This window comes from Schistocerca gregaria, chromosome 3 (assembly GCF_023897955.1).
Source record: "Schistocerca gregaria isolate iqSchGreg1 chromosome 3, iqSchGreg1.2, whole genome shotgun sequence".
Lineage (NCBI taxonomy): Eukaryota > Metazoa > Arthropoda > Insecta > Orthoptera > Acrididae > Schistocerca > Schistocerca gregaria.
In genome coordinates, this window is record NC_064922.1 from 513,881,163 (window position 1) to 513,896,605 (window position 15,443).

At 45.2% G+C, this 15,443-nt stretch overlaps 1 protein-coding gene across 1 annotated transcript in view; it reads left to right on the forward strand.

Annotated features, from left to right (window-relative positions):
* LOC126354033 (tRNA dimethylallyltransferase) overlaps nt 1-15,443 on the forward strand; it is a 1,733,584-nt gene that overhangs the window by 408,907 nt on the left and 1,309,234 nt on the right. The gene's annotated exons all lie outside the window — the stretch shown is intronic.

The following is a 15,443-nucleotide window of genomic DNA, read 5'->3' on the forward strand; positions in this document are numbered from 1 at the left end:
TGAGCCACTGCCGCTGCGGCGGGGACGGAGCCTCTCCGTCGTTTCTAGGTCCCCACTTAACATACAATACAATACAATACAATATGTATCGTAGGGAACGCCTTTGTTATGTTCTTGTCATCATAATTGTGTTTTACTGGATTAATATTCATATGTTTTTGATAATAACCGATAGTGTCGTTTAAATCTTGAGTTCATTATCATAACCAGCTCCTTTAAATGATATTATGTCAAAACGCCATCTTCAGGTTCTTTTGTCGGCCACGTTAGCCGAGCGGTTCTAAGCGCTTCAGTCCGGAACCGCGCGACTGCTACAGTCGCAGGTTCGAATCCTGCCTCGGGCATGGATGTGTGTGATGTCCTTAGGTTAATTAGATTTAAGTCGTTCTAAGTTCTAGGGGACTGATGACCTCAGATGTTAAGTCCGATAGTGCTGAGAGCCATTTTGTACAGGAAGTAGTTTTCACAACGAATACTGAAACACAAAACCGAGCATAAACCCCATCTTTCCGGTCTTTACACGATCTTGCATACTTTTTTGGGCGTGTACACACACATGGAACATCTTGACTTTTCAGATGATCATAAAGCCATCAATAACAATATACCACAGGTCCAAATACACTGAACAATTTCGCTGGGATTCTATTTTATACCGCTGATCAAAACTTTGAGGTTTGTCTAAGGCATTGTAACTCAGTCGGAGACGGTAAATGACTTGGGATAGGGGACTGATGACGTCAGATGTTAAGTCCCATAGTGCTCAGAGCCATTTTTCAGATTCTTTGCTAGGTCCAGGCCATCAGGACATTAGTAAATCTGTTGCGCTCACTGTGTTCAGGACTGGGTCTCAAGGATATGCCTCATTCTTGATTAATCTCAAATTCGGATAGACGTCATACTTCTCTGTCAGATGCAGGGTTTTCCGTGCTGTATTTGAAGACGCCAGACAAGCAAGTTCGGAGTGTGTGGATTTTTCATTCATTGTTGAGTATCTCAGGGAACTGTTTAGTTATCTATCCGGATGTAAATATAGCGTTCTCAGCACCTTTGTCCTGTCTGTGAATCCCTCTGTCGGCAATGATACCACGACCAGAGGGTTACTAAGGTGTTCTACCTTCTTGCCATCGGTATAGCTGTTTTAATCGTGATCTGTTGGCAGAGATCAGCCCGATCGTATGAGAGATTGTCCAGATAGCGTGAGTGTTGTTAGACGTTGAGGGGTGGGGTGGGGGTGGCCACTGTGCCCGGTGTTTGGCGTCGCACGGTGGCGACGGGATGCACGTGGCTGGCCGCGGCGCGAGCACGCAAGGACGCCGGGGCGTCTATTTGTGAGCGCTGTGCTGTGCGGGCCAGACGCTGCCGGCGCTTGCGCAAGCGGCGCCCAGCCGCGCCGGCCTGCTTCCGCGGGCCACCTGTTGAGCCGCCCTGCTCAGCTGCAGCCGCAGCCAGCCGACGTGCGCGGAACAGCGCGCGCTTCCGGCCGCGGGCTGCCGTGCGATTCCGCCCGGGGGTTCGTTTGCCGCAATCGAGTTTCAGAAATCTCATCATCCCTGTTGACGCTAGGGCCATACTACTTTTTAGTGCCCTTTGCTGTTAATCATCGTCGTCATCCGTGTCTACACTACTGGCCATTAAAATTGCTACACCAAGAAGAAATGTAGATGATAAACGGGTATTCATTGGACAATTATATTATACTAGAACTGACACGTGATTACATTTTCACGCAATTTGGGTGCATAGATCCTGAAAAATCACTACCCAGAACAACCGCCTCTGGTCGTAATAAAACAACCACCTCTGATTGTAATAATGGCCTTGATATGCCTGGGCATTGAGTCAAACAGAGCTTAGATGGCGTGTACAGGTACAGCTGCGCATGCAGCTTCAACACGATACCACAGTTCATCAAAAGTGGTGACTGGCGTATTGTGATGAGCCAGTTGCTCGGCCACCATTGACCACACGTTTTCAGTTGGTGAGAGATCTGGAGAATGTGCTTGCCAGGGCAGCAGTCGAACATTTTCTGTGTCCAGAAAGGCCCGTACAGGATCTGCAACATGTGGTCGTGCATTATCCTGCTGAAATTTAGGGTTTCGCAGGGATCGAATGAAGGTTAGAGCCACGGGTCGTAACACATCTGAAATGTAACGTCCACTGTACAAAGTGCCGTCAATGCAAACAAGAGGTGACCGAGACGTGTAACCAATGGCACCCCATACCATCACGCCGTGTGAAGCGCCGGTATAGCGATAACGAATACACACTTCCAATGTGCGTTCACCGCAATGTCGCCAAACACGGATGCTGTCGCCAAACACATGATGCTGTCAACAGAACCTGAATTCATCCGAAAAAATGACGTTTTGCCATTCGTGCTCCCAGGTTCGTCGTTGAGTACACGATCACAGGCGCTCCCGTCTGTGCTGCAGCGTCAAGGGTGACCGCAGCTATGGTCTCCGAGCTGATAGGCCATGCTGCTGTAAACGTCGTCGAACTGTTCGTGCAGATGGTTGTTGTCTTGCAAACGTCCCCATCTGTAGACTCAGGGATCGAGACGTGGCTGCACGATCCGTTACAGCCATGCGGATAAGATGCCTGTCATCTCGACTGCTAGTGATACGAGGCCGTTGGGATCCAGCACGGCGTTCCGTATTACCCTCCTGAACCCATCGATTCCATATTCTGCTAACAGCCATTGGATCTCGACCAACGAGAGCAGTAATGTCGCGATATGATAAACCGCAATCGCGATAGGTTACATCCCATCTTTATCAAAGCCGGAAATGTGATGGTAAGCATTTCTCCTCCTTACACGAGGCATCACAACAGCGTTTCACCAGGCAACGCTGGTCAACTGCTGTTTGTGTATGAGAAATCGGTTGGAAACTTTCCTCATGTCAGCTCGTTGTAGGTGTCGCCACCGGCGCCAATCTTCTGTGAATGCTCTGAAAAACTAATCACTGCATATCACAGCATCTTCTTCCTGTCGCTTTAATATTGTGTCTGTAGCACGTCATCTTCGTGGTGTGACAATTTGGATGGCCAGTACTGTATATTGTATTTTTGTCGTAATTTTCGTTAAATGCAGGGTTCCACCAAAAAGGATCATAAGCTATGGCACGTCTTATGTAACTAATAAACATACACAATGAATTTTGTTTTTTGATGAGCGAGAAAATCAAAAAGTTATTTTTCGTACCTTTTCATACGCCTTCAGTATCACCCTCTTGAGATGCACGACATACGTCTATTCGGTAGTCAAATTGTTCCCACACTGCAGCGTGCATGACTTGTGTTATAGATTCTACAGCTGCTGTTAGTGATGTCTCAGTTTCTTCATTGTTGTTGGTAACATAAACAGTCTCTTATAAACTCCTACAAGAAATAATCATATACAGTTAGGTCCGGTGACCTTGGAGACCAGTAATGTAATTTGGTCCAGTGCGATCGATCCATCGTAAAGTAATCGTCTGATTTAAAAATTCGCGCACTTGCAAATACCAGTGTGCCGGTGCCCCATCCTGCTGGTAAATGAAGTCGTTCGAATCGGTCACCAGCTGTCGGAAAAGTAAGTTCTCAAGCATATCGAAATATGTGCCTCCTGTAAAAGTGTTCTCGGCGAGGAAAAGTGGACCATACCCCTTTTCCACTGAAACTGCACAAACCATATTAAATTTTGGATAGCACCTCTCATGTTGTACAAGTTAACGGTTCAAATGGCTCTGAGCACTATGCGACTTAACTTCTGAGGTCATCAGTCGCCTAGAACTTAGAACTAATGAAAACTAACCAACCTAAGGACATCACATATATCCATGCCCGAGGCAGGATTCGAACCTGCGACCGAGCGAGGTGGCGCAGTGGTTAGCATACTGGACTCGCATTCGGAAGGACGATGGTTCAATCCCGCGTCCGGCCCTCCTGATTTAGCTTTTCCGTGATTTCCCTAAATCGCTCCAGGCAAATGCCAGGATGGTTCCTTTGAAAGGCCACGGCCGGCTTCATTCCCCATCCTTCCCTAATCCTATGCGACCGATAACCTCGCTGTTTGGTCTCTTCCCCCAAACAACCAACCAACAAACCAACCTGCGACCGGAGCGTCGCTCGGTTCCAGACTGTAGCGCCGAGAACCGCACGACCACTCCGCCCGGCAGACACAATCAAACCGTTTTGTTTTCACTCCTCAAAAAATTTCATTTTTCCCCTCAGGCGTAATTACTCCCAGGTTGGGAACCACTGACGTTGCTCCTGTACGCTTTCCATTGTCTCGGAGTACACTGTGGCTCACCACGGGTTGGTGCTTCAGACTGACACTGAAGTTACAATCCCACATCCTTTTGAACATATCCACTGCAGGCTGGAAGAAAACGTCGTGCGTTATACCACAGGGCTTTAGCGATCAGACTGGCTGTTTACCTGTCATATTAAGTGTCTAATGGGCTGCCTTACCTAAGGGCATTTCGATGCTTAATGGTTCGTTCATTGCGCTCGAAAACTTTCCATGACGATGGCGATAAGCTTTTAGTGGGGCAAAAGCTGACAGGAAATGTATTCGCAATTGCGAACCGCCATCGGCTGTACATTCGAACAACAACAATGAAAATTTGAGTCAGACTTGGATTTTTGGTATTACTCGAGCGGTCCCCTTAACCGCTTCGGCTATCCGTGCACGAATCACGGCCAGATCCAAACTTCCGTATGCCGTAATACATGTGCCACAACCCGCACTGTGGCCGAGCGGTTCCAGGCGCTTCAGTGCGGAACCGCGCTGCTGCTATGGTCGCAGGTTCGAATCCTGCCTCGGGTATGGATGTGGGTGGTGTCCTTAGGTTAGTTAGGTTTCATTAGTTCTAAGTCATAGGGGACTGACGACGTCAGATGTTAAGTCCCATAGTGCTCAGAGCCTGTTGAACCAGTTGAACAACCGGCAATCGTACGTTACGTATATTTTCGTGCACAAAGGACATAATTGAGAGTCGAGAACTTGTTAGTATCAAATAAATACGAAATAACAGTGTCTGTGTTATTAAAAAGTACGTTGCAGTGTTCCTTCGGACATGCATATGCCAGAAAAAAAGTTTGAAGAGAGAAGGATGACTAGGAAGAGGTGATTAGAAAACGTGAGGAATCAGGACTTAAAAGACAGTTATATCAGAATAAGAAAAGAAACAACCGATATGCTAAGGCTAGAGAAACTTAATTATTACAGGAAGAAAAGGGAACAAGCTTAGGAGGACTGTAACAATCACTGTAGAAGACAGAAGTGACAAAAAGTAATACAAAAATAAAAGAAAAATAAAAGAAAAAAGGAACCTTTATTAAAGACGTACATGAGAAGATTCTCAAGAATTGCACTGAAGTAGAGCGGCGATGGGCAACTTCCCAGAATTATTAAAGCGTGATGACGTTTTATATTTTGCAGTTCGTTTCTTTACAGAATCGGGTGTGGTGCTAGCCCCCTCACTGTTTTACGCCATTTTATAGGTCGGCACTCCAGATTACGCAGTCACATAGTCGTCTGGAGCGAAATGCTCTCAAGCTTTTGTGTACAAGTCAGGTGGTGGCTGAATAGGCAAGCGAAGGAACTGACTCACGAGCTGACAATGCAGCGCCAAGCCGAAAGAGTGTCTCGCCCCTGGAGACACGAGACCGTGGGCTCTGGGACTGAGCTCAGTGCAACAGTGACCTTCCAGCCGGCGCGACAAAACGAGAATTGCGCTTTCCCGTTTCTGAGTGAATGCAAATAAACTCCGCGCAACCTGTTGCCCCGTAGAGGAAGTTGCGCGGTTGTTGCAATACGGAGCGGCGGAAAAACTTGCGGCGTGCTCCTCGTAAAATGCAGAAACGAATCGCCCCGAGCCGGAACTGGAGTACCGCGTAGTGAGAGCGACAAGGCTGAGGTACCTCCACGTGGAGAGCCAAGGACGAGAGTAGCGAGTTTTACTCGAAGGCCAGATAGAACGGCGATGTGAGGAAGATGTGTTTCATCAAAAGCTGGTAGTCACGCTTTATTACGTTAGTCTGGAGAACCTCGACTATCAAATTATTGCATGTTCCCGTTTCGATTGTTGTTGCAATGATAAGCACTAAAGTCAACTGAATTAATTAAATAAACTATTCCTGACAATATGACAAAACTGAAATGTTAATAAATACAGATAACTGGGCCCAGTCGCGTATGAAATATTTGTTTATTGACTAAAGTACGGTAGTTTTCGAAACTTTTCCTACTCATATTGTGGCAGCGTGGGTGCAAACCAGTACCCAGCATCACTCTACGAAAATAAATAAGCAAGTTTTGCATGCCTTTTCTGAAGATGGACCTGAAAAGGCAAGGAACTGTTGAGTAATCTCAGAATATAGATAAACAGATTTGATGTAAAGGCTAGTTAGATATTTCCCTTTAGTAATGTTTCTAAGATTTGTTAACTCAGGTGTACACTGCGTGTCAAAAGCATCTGGACACCTGGCTGAAAGCTACTTACAATTTCGTGGCGCCCTCCATCCGTAATGCTGGAATTCAATATGGTTCGGCCCACCTATAGCCTTGATGACAACTTCCACTCTTGTAGGCATACGTCCAATCAGGTACTGGAAGGTTTCTTTGGGAATGACAGCCCATTCTTCATGGAGTGCTACACTGAAGAGGGCTATCGATGTCAGTCGGTGAGCCCTGGGACGAAGTCGGCGTTCCAAAACACCCCAAAGGTGTTCTATAGAATTCCGGTCAGGACTCTGTACAGGCCAGTCCATTACATGGATGTTATTGTCGTGTAAAACCACTCGGCCACAGGCCGTGCCTTATGAACAGGTGCAAGATCGTGTTCAAAGATGCAATCGCCATCCCCGAATTGCTCTTCAACAGTGGGAAGCAAGAAGATGCTTAAAACATAAATGTAGGCCAGAGCTGTGATGGTGTCACGCAAAACAACAATGGGTGCGACCCTCCACGAAAAGCACGACCACATGTTAAAACCAACGCCTCCGAATTTTACTGTTGGCACTATACATGCTGGCAGATGACTTTCACCGGGCAATCACCATACCCACACCCTGCCATCGGATCGCCACATTGTGTGCCGTGATTCGTCACAGCACACAACGTTTTTCCACTGTTCAATCGTCCAGTATTTACTCTCCTTACACAAGCGAGGCGTCGTTTGGCATTTACTGGCGTGATGTGTGGCTTATGAGCAGCCTCTCGACCATGAAATCCAAATTTTCTCACCTCCCGCCCAACTGTCATAGTACTTGCAGTGGATCCCGTTGCAGTTTGTTGGAATTCCTGTGTATGGTCTGGATAGATGTCTGCCTTTTAAACATTACGACCCTCTTCAACTGTGGGTGGTCTCTGTCAGTCAACAGACGAGGTCGGCCTGTAGGTTTTTTTGCTGTACGCGTCCCTTCACATTTCCACTTCACTATCACATCGGAAACAGTGGACCTAAGGATGTATGAGTGTGGAAATCTGGCGTACGGCTGTATGACACAAGTGACACCCAATCACCTGACCACGTTCGAAGTACGTGAGATCTACGGAGCGCTCCATTCTGCTCTCTCGTGATGTCTAATGACAACTGAGGTCGCTGATAGGGAGTACGTGACAGTAGGTGTTAGCACAATGCACCTAATATGAAAGACGTATGTTTTTTGGTGGTGTCCGAATTCTTTTGATTAGATAGTGTCCATCCATCTTCATAGTTTACAACAGTCTGCCAACGCTGGGGTAACTTTTCGTGCCGGCCGCGGTGGTCTCGCGGTTCTAGGCGCTCAGTCCGGAACCGCGCGACTGCTACGATCACAGGTTCGAATCCTGCCTCGGGCATGGATGTGTGTGATGTCCTTAGGTTAGTTAGGTTTAAGTATTTCTAAGTTCTAGGGGACTTATGACCACAGCAGTTTAGTCCCATAGTGCTCAGAGCCATTTGAACCATTACTCTTGATGATGCGAATAATTTAGTCAAATTTGTTGTAGATGTAAGACATTTGGCTAGTCTTCTGTTAACTAAACTGTATGAATCATGCACACAGTTTTATATACGTCTTCACTGAAAAAATTCCAGTGTTACATAAAAAAATGCTTTTCTGCAAGGACATTATGCACAGCCCCAAAACAGCATTTTAAGCATACTTTCTTTCTCATTTTATATGATTTTTCTGTCTTATTTCATCACTCGATTGTGTTAATGGTTTGAATCCGAACTCTTCATCGACATTTTCGGTTCTTAACCTATGTTAAGTGTCGCACACAGGTAACTGAGGCACCGAGCCACGCCAAAAATCGATATATATACGTGACTAGCCGAGTCAGAATTCTCAAATGCTTGATTAACACTGAAAGATTCTACGACGACACGGTTACGGTTATAATAGCTGTTTTGAGGACTAAGCATATCTTCTATGAATGCACAGAGTCGTCCCAAAATGCAACAGATGGGAATACTACAATGTTGAATAAGTCATGGTTGCAAAATACTGATACGTATTATTTACAGAAAAATGGAAAAAGTAGTAGAGACCAGCCCAGTTCCGGAGTAATGCAGGAACAGGCGAGGCAATGTTGACGTACAACTTGTCCTACAACATAGGTTAAAGAAAGGTAAATCAACGTTTATAGCATTTGTAGATTGACAGAAACCCTTATCATAGTTGACGGAAATAAACACTATGAATTTATAAAGGTAACGAGCATGAAATGCAGGGAGCCAAAGATTACTTACAATTTTGTATAGAAACTTGTCTGCTATTATATGAGTCGAAAGACATGACAGAGAAGCAGTAATCAGAAGGGATTAAGATAATGCCTCTTCCCAGTACTATTCAAGCTGCACATGAACAAAATATGAAGGAACCCAAGGAAATATTTGGAAAGGGAATTAAAGTCCAGGAAGAAAAAATAAAAAAAAATTGAAGTCAGCCGATGGTATTATAATTCTGTCAGAGGCGGCAAAGGGCTTGGAAGAGCATTTGAAAGGAATGAATAGTGCTTTAAAAAGAGATTAATAAAATGAATATTAAAAAAGTAACAAGTGTAATGGAACATGGTCATTTTAAATCGAGCTATGTTTAATGTTTGAGATCAGGAAATGAAGTAATAGTAGTAGATGGGTTCCATTATTTTGACAATAAAATAAGTGACAATGGACGAAGTAGAGAGAATGGTTAAATGCCGACTGGAAATAGTGAGAAAAGCATTTTTAAAATAAAAAATAAAATTAATATCGAATATAAATCTTAGGTGTTAGTAAGTCTTTCTGAAGATATTTGTCTTGAGTGTAGCCTTGCACGTAAGTGAAACGGGGGCGAAATGCAATTCAGCCAAGAAGAGAACAGAAGCTTTTCGCAATCCGGAAACAAAAGTAGGTTACAGTACGCTTGTTCGCCCACTACTTGAATACTGCTCAGCAGTGTGGGATCCGTATCAGATACGGTTGATAAGAAGAGATAGAGAAGATCCAACGGAGACCAGCGCGCTTCGTTACAGGATCATTTAGTAATCGCGAAAACGTTACGGAGAGATAGATAAAGTTCAGTGGAAGACTCTGCAGGAGAGACGCTCAGTAGCTCGGTATGGGCTTTTGTTGAAGTTTCGAGAACATAACTTCACCGAGGAGTCAAGCAGTATATTGCTCCCTTCTACGTAAGCCTCGCGAAGAGACCATGAAAATAAAATCAGAGGGATTAGAGCCCACACAGAGGCATACCGACAATCCTTCTTTCCACGAACAATACGAGACTGGAATAGAAGGGAGAACCGATAGAGGTACTCAAGGTACCCTCCGCTACACACCGTCAGGTGACTTGCGGAGTATGGATGTAGATATGTTGGGCTACAGAAGAATACCCAATTTCAGACTGGTAGATCGAATAACTAATGCAGAGGTTCTGAACCAAATTGAGGGGCAAATGAATTTATGACACAATTTGATCTGAAGAAGACAGAACTTATTTTGAGTCAATAATGAACGTCAGTTTGGCAATGTAGGGAAGTATTGGGGTGAGGGGGGGGGGCAGTGTGTGTGTGGTGGGGGGGGGAGGGGGGGGGAGCTTGAATACAGTAAGTAGCTTTAAGTAGATGAAGCAGACTGTATAGGTTAGACTATTGTTGAGAGCTGGATTAATCTAGTCTTCAGTCTGAAGCCCATAACGCAACAACATTAATGTGTTAAATGAGAAAACAACTCACTTGGAAGGTGAGACTTTCTGGCAGATTAAAACTGTGTGCCGGACCGAGACTCGAACTCGGGACCTTTGCCTTTCGCGGGCAAGTGCTCTACAAACTGAGCTACCCAACCACGAATCACGACCCGTCCTCGCAGCTTTACTTCTGCCAGTACCTCGTCTCCTACCTTCCAAACTTTACAGGAGCTCTCCTGGCAACCTTGCGGAACTAGCGCTCCTGAAAGAAAGGAAATTGCGGAGACATGGCTTAGCCACAGCCTGGGGAATGTTTCCTTTCTTTCAGGAGAGTGCTAGTTCTGCAAGGTTTCCTTCCAAACTTTACAGGAGCTCTCCTGCGAACCTTACAGAACTAGCGCTCCTGAAAGAAAGGAAATTGCGGAGACATGGCTTAGCCACAGGCTGGGGAATGTTTCCTTTCTTTCAGGAGAGTGCTAGTTCTGCAAGGTTCGCAGGAGAGCTTCTGTAAAGTTTGGAAGGTAGGAGACGAGGTACAGGCAGAAGTAAAGCTGTGAGGACGGGTCGTGAGTCGTGCATGGGTAGCTCAGTTTGTAGAGCACTTGCCCGCGAAAGGCAAAGGTCCCGAGTTCGAGTCTCGGTCCGGCACACAGTTTTAATCTGTCAGGAAGTTTCATTTCATTCACTTGGAAGTTATTTGAAGGCTACCGAAGTCAAAACCGCGTCTATTACTCAATGTACGCAGAGTTTGCCTGATATTCTAGAATTCTGTGTTGCTCGGTCTATCTCCTGAGTGACAGGCTGGGGAGCGCAAGAGTGTTTGTGTTGTGTTCCCGTTTCGGCGCTGCGTTCCCTGTTTACACGCGGTGGTTGGCATTAACTTTTTTAGAGCTGGCTCGTGACCGGGGGCGCTCGCGGACGTAAATACATCCCGTGACGGCGGCACGAGCGGTGTTTTCGGCGGCGCCGCTAAGTGAGCGCGGGCCTTGAACTACTTCGTCCGGCGGAAGGAGGTGGTGCCTTCTCTGCGCCGCGTTCACACCTGTGCTAACCGCAGCAGGCGCGAGGCAGCGCCGGTGGGCGTAGCGCGAGGCGCCTTTTGCCGGCAGCTGTTCTGCACAAGACGTTGTGGTGTGAGATGCCACAGCAGCTTCATATCACAATGCTTACACTACTCACAAGGGAACCTCCCCATCGCACCCCCCTCAGATTTAGTTATAAGTTGGCACAGTGGGTAGTCCTTGAAAAACTGAACACAGATCAATCGAGAAAACGGGAAGAAGCTGTGTGGAACTACGAAAAAATAAGCAAAATCTACAAACTGAGTAGTCTATGTGCAAGATAGGCAACATAAAGGAGAGTATAAGATCAGGAGTGCCGTGGTCCTGTGGTTAGCGTGAGCAGCTGTGGAACGAGAGGTCCTTGGTTCAAGTCCTCCGTCGAGTGAAAAGTTTAATTTTTTTATTTTCGCAGTTATGATCTGTCCGTTCGTTCATTGACGTCTCTGTTCACTGTAATAAGTTTAGCGTCTGTGTTTTGCGACCGCACCGCAAAACCGTGCGATTAGTAGACGAAAGGACGTGCCTCTCCAATTGGAACCGAAAACATTTGATCGCAAGGTCGTAGGTCAACCGATTCCTCCACAGGAACACACGTCTGATATATTCTATACGACACTGGTGACGGCATGAGCTTCACATGACAGGAATATGTTGTCGACCCACCTAACTTGTACACTTGGCGAATGGGTAAAAAGATTCTTCTACCTTGCCCTTTTTAGGTTTTCTTGTGGATGTGATAATCACCTCCAAAAAAGTGATGAAAACATAAGAGTTTGTCACATAAACTGCAACAAATGAATGCAACAGTTTCGCAGTCGCACAGTTTTCCCTGTGCTCTGTCAAAACATATGTCCAAACAAATCTGAACATGTCCTGGAATTTTGGAGAGCCAAGTTGATTGTGTGTGTGTGTGTGTGTGTGTGTGTGTGTGTGTGTGTGTGTGTGTGTGTGCGTGCGTGCGTGCCTGAGCATTGATAATTGTCTGAAAATAAAAAATTAAAATTTTCGTTCGGCGAAAGACTTGAAACAAGCTCCTCTCGTACCACAGCTGCTCACGCTAAGCACAGGACCACGGCGCTACTGAGCTAATATTCTCCTTAATGTTGCCTATCTTGAACATGGACTACTCAATTTGTATATTTTGCTTATTTTTTTCATAATTCCACACAACTTCTTCCTGTTTTCTCGATTGATCTGTGTTCAGTTTTTCAAGGCCTATCCACTGTGCCAACTTATAACTAAATCTGAGGGGGGTGCGATGGGGAGGTTCCCTTGTCAGCAGTCAGCGAAACTGTGTACTCACGCACTCTTTCAGGCTTTCCCGGCGATGATGATGGCTTACACCTGCTTAGTATGGGAGGAATTGTCGTGTTACTTTTACACGATATTCCGACAAGTTACCTAATACTCTTCATCGAGTGTTGAGCATAGATTTCGTCTCCTGCTATTTGCACACAAACCAAACTGTCAACTGGATATACTGTACGCCGCCATAGCAATTCCCGGTGGCGCTGTTATACAGTAAAACGATCAACAAAAATACGAAACCAACGGAAAGATTATGGTAAAACAGAAAAATAAAACAAATAGGTGAGGATATCCTCGTCTTCAAATGAGGATATAAGATGAATATCAACAAAAGCAAAACAAGGATAATGGAATTTAGTCGAATTAAATCAGGTGATGCTGAGGGAATTAGATTAGGAAATGTGAGGCTTAAAGTAGCAAAATAACTGATGATGGTCGAAGTAGACAGGATATAAAATGTAGACTGGCAATGACAAGGAAAAGCGTTTCTGAAGAAGAGAAATTTGTTACCATCGAGTATAGATTTAAGTGTCAGGAAGTCGTTGCTCGAAGTATTTGTATGGACTGTGTGGAAGTGAAACGTGGACGATAAATAGTTTAGACAAGAAGAGAATAGAAGCTTTCGAAATGTGGTGCCACAGAAGAATGCTGAAGATTAGATGGGTAGATCACATAGCTAATGAGGACGTATTGGATAGAATTGGAGAGAAGAGAAATTTGTGGCACAACTTGACTAGGAGAAGGGACCGTTTGGTAGGACGTGTTCTGAGGCATCAAGGGATCACAAATTTAGCATTGGAGGGCAGCGTGGAGGGTAAACATCTTAGAGGGAGACCAAAAGATGAATACACTAAACAGATTCAGAAGGACGTAGGTTGCATTAAGTACTGGGAGATGAAGAAACTTGCACAGGATAGAGTAGCATGGAGAGCTGCATCAAACCAGTCTCAGGACTGAAGACCACAACAACAATAACAGGTGAGGATGGTTCAAATGGCTCGAAGCACTATGGGACTTAACATCTGAGGTCATGAGTCCCCTAGCATGGAGGGCTGCATCAAACCAGTCTCAGGACTGAAGACCACAACAACAACAACAACAACAACAGGTGAGGATGGTTCAAATGGCTCGAAGTACTATGGGACTTAACATCTGAGGTCATCAGTCCCCTAGACTTAGAACTACTCAAAAACCTAACTAACCTGCCCGAGGCAGGATTCGAACCTGCGACCATAGCAGCAGCTCGGTTCCGGACTGAAGCGCCTAGAACCGCTCGGCCTCTTCGGCTGGCTAGGGGTTGATAGAGATGTTCTAGATCAGTAGTCGTCAAACTGTTACCCGAGTTAAGCATTTGTTCTCCCTGCGGTTGTCAGCCGTATTTTATTGTATTACGCACCTAGCAACCGACAGCAGAATCCAGAAACGTGAACAGAGGTTTTTGAGCTTCTTAAGAGTGTAGTTGTCTTGCGCACTAACAAACAAAAATAATGATGGAGGCTGTAATATTTTAAGATGTTCTTTATTTGAACTGACGTTGGTTGATTCGGCCGTGAGCCGAGTGAAGTTGTCCGATTATCTCCGGGGCAGAGGGGCAAGCAGCGCGGCCACTGCAGTGTCAGAGGACGTGCGAGGGGGAATGGTTTACTGTTTGTCGTCCAGTGATGACAACACGTGGGTGCGCGACTCAAACCGATCAGCTCCGCTGGTGTATATTTTGACAAGTACAGACAGTCATCCTCAAATGCGGTTCTTACTTGTACCAAGGAACTTATTTGCACCAAGGAACATCAAATTAGTTAAGGCTGTTGCAATGAGCAGAAGGAAAATGCCATGTAAAGCATATAAATTAGTTAAGGCTGTTTCAATACAACACAATGAGCACAAGAACAATGCCATTTGAAGCGTACAGCAAACCTTTTGATCGTGTCTCATTTTCCATAATGCATTTAAATATAAGTACAGCTACTGTTGACTAATTTATTAATCTTGCTCTCAAACAAACAACACAACTGCTCTTCGTCAGGTTATTATAGTGTCCAAACTTCGGGGTTACTGAGCGTGGCAGTAGTCTGAAAGAGAGAGCAGTCGACACGAACCATTCCGAATGGTATCCATTTTTAACGATCCGTACCTGGGGCCCTGTGGCCAACTTATACGCCCTTACGGTAGGTAATCGATTGGGAGCTCACAACATACTGATTAATGCCTTACCAATTACTAATAAGATCAGCACATATGCGGACCGAGGTGCACATTGTCTGTATTGACTCTTGAGCAAAAAAATTTGACGACCTCTGTTCTCATTAGTCTCCTCCTCGTGTTCTGTGTGTGAGTACCCGTAGCAACGTTGTTCCTGTAGGACCGTGAAAATACAATCTGCCAACCATCAACATCCTGGATGGGCGGCATTTCCATGAAGGGATACAATTTCGTCGCCGTTTATGCTGTGCATTAGCTGCTATCAATTATTTCTCTGTGTTAAGCTTACTACAAGTAAGGAGCATTTTCACTAGACGTGTTTCGCTTTATAGTTAAAAGCATCTTATTTGATCATGCTGGAAATATAGTATGTACGTACATTTTGCTGTTTATAGAATAAAAGCAGTATTCCCTTATAAAGCTGTCATGCAATTTCGCATGGTATTTATGCCTCGTATTTAGTCTACATTTTCTGCAAATCACTGCTTTCTCATTCGTTGTTAACAGAGGCTGAGGTCGGAAGAAACTTGGTTCCCCTTTTAACTTTTGTCAGGTTTCACGTCTTTTGAACCAACTTTTCCTTACACTACATCGGTGTTATAACCACTTAACCTCATTCGCAAAACGAAAGAGACTTGGTACTGTAGTTTCACATTGTATAGTCTGTGTAAATTGAGAGCATCGACAACCTGTGAATGCAATTTTTTCTTGTGTGTGTGTGTGTGTGTGTGT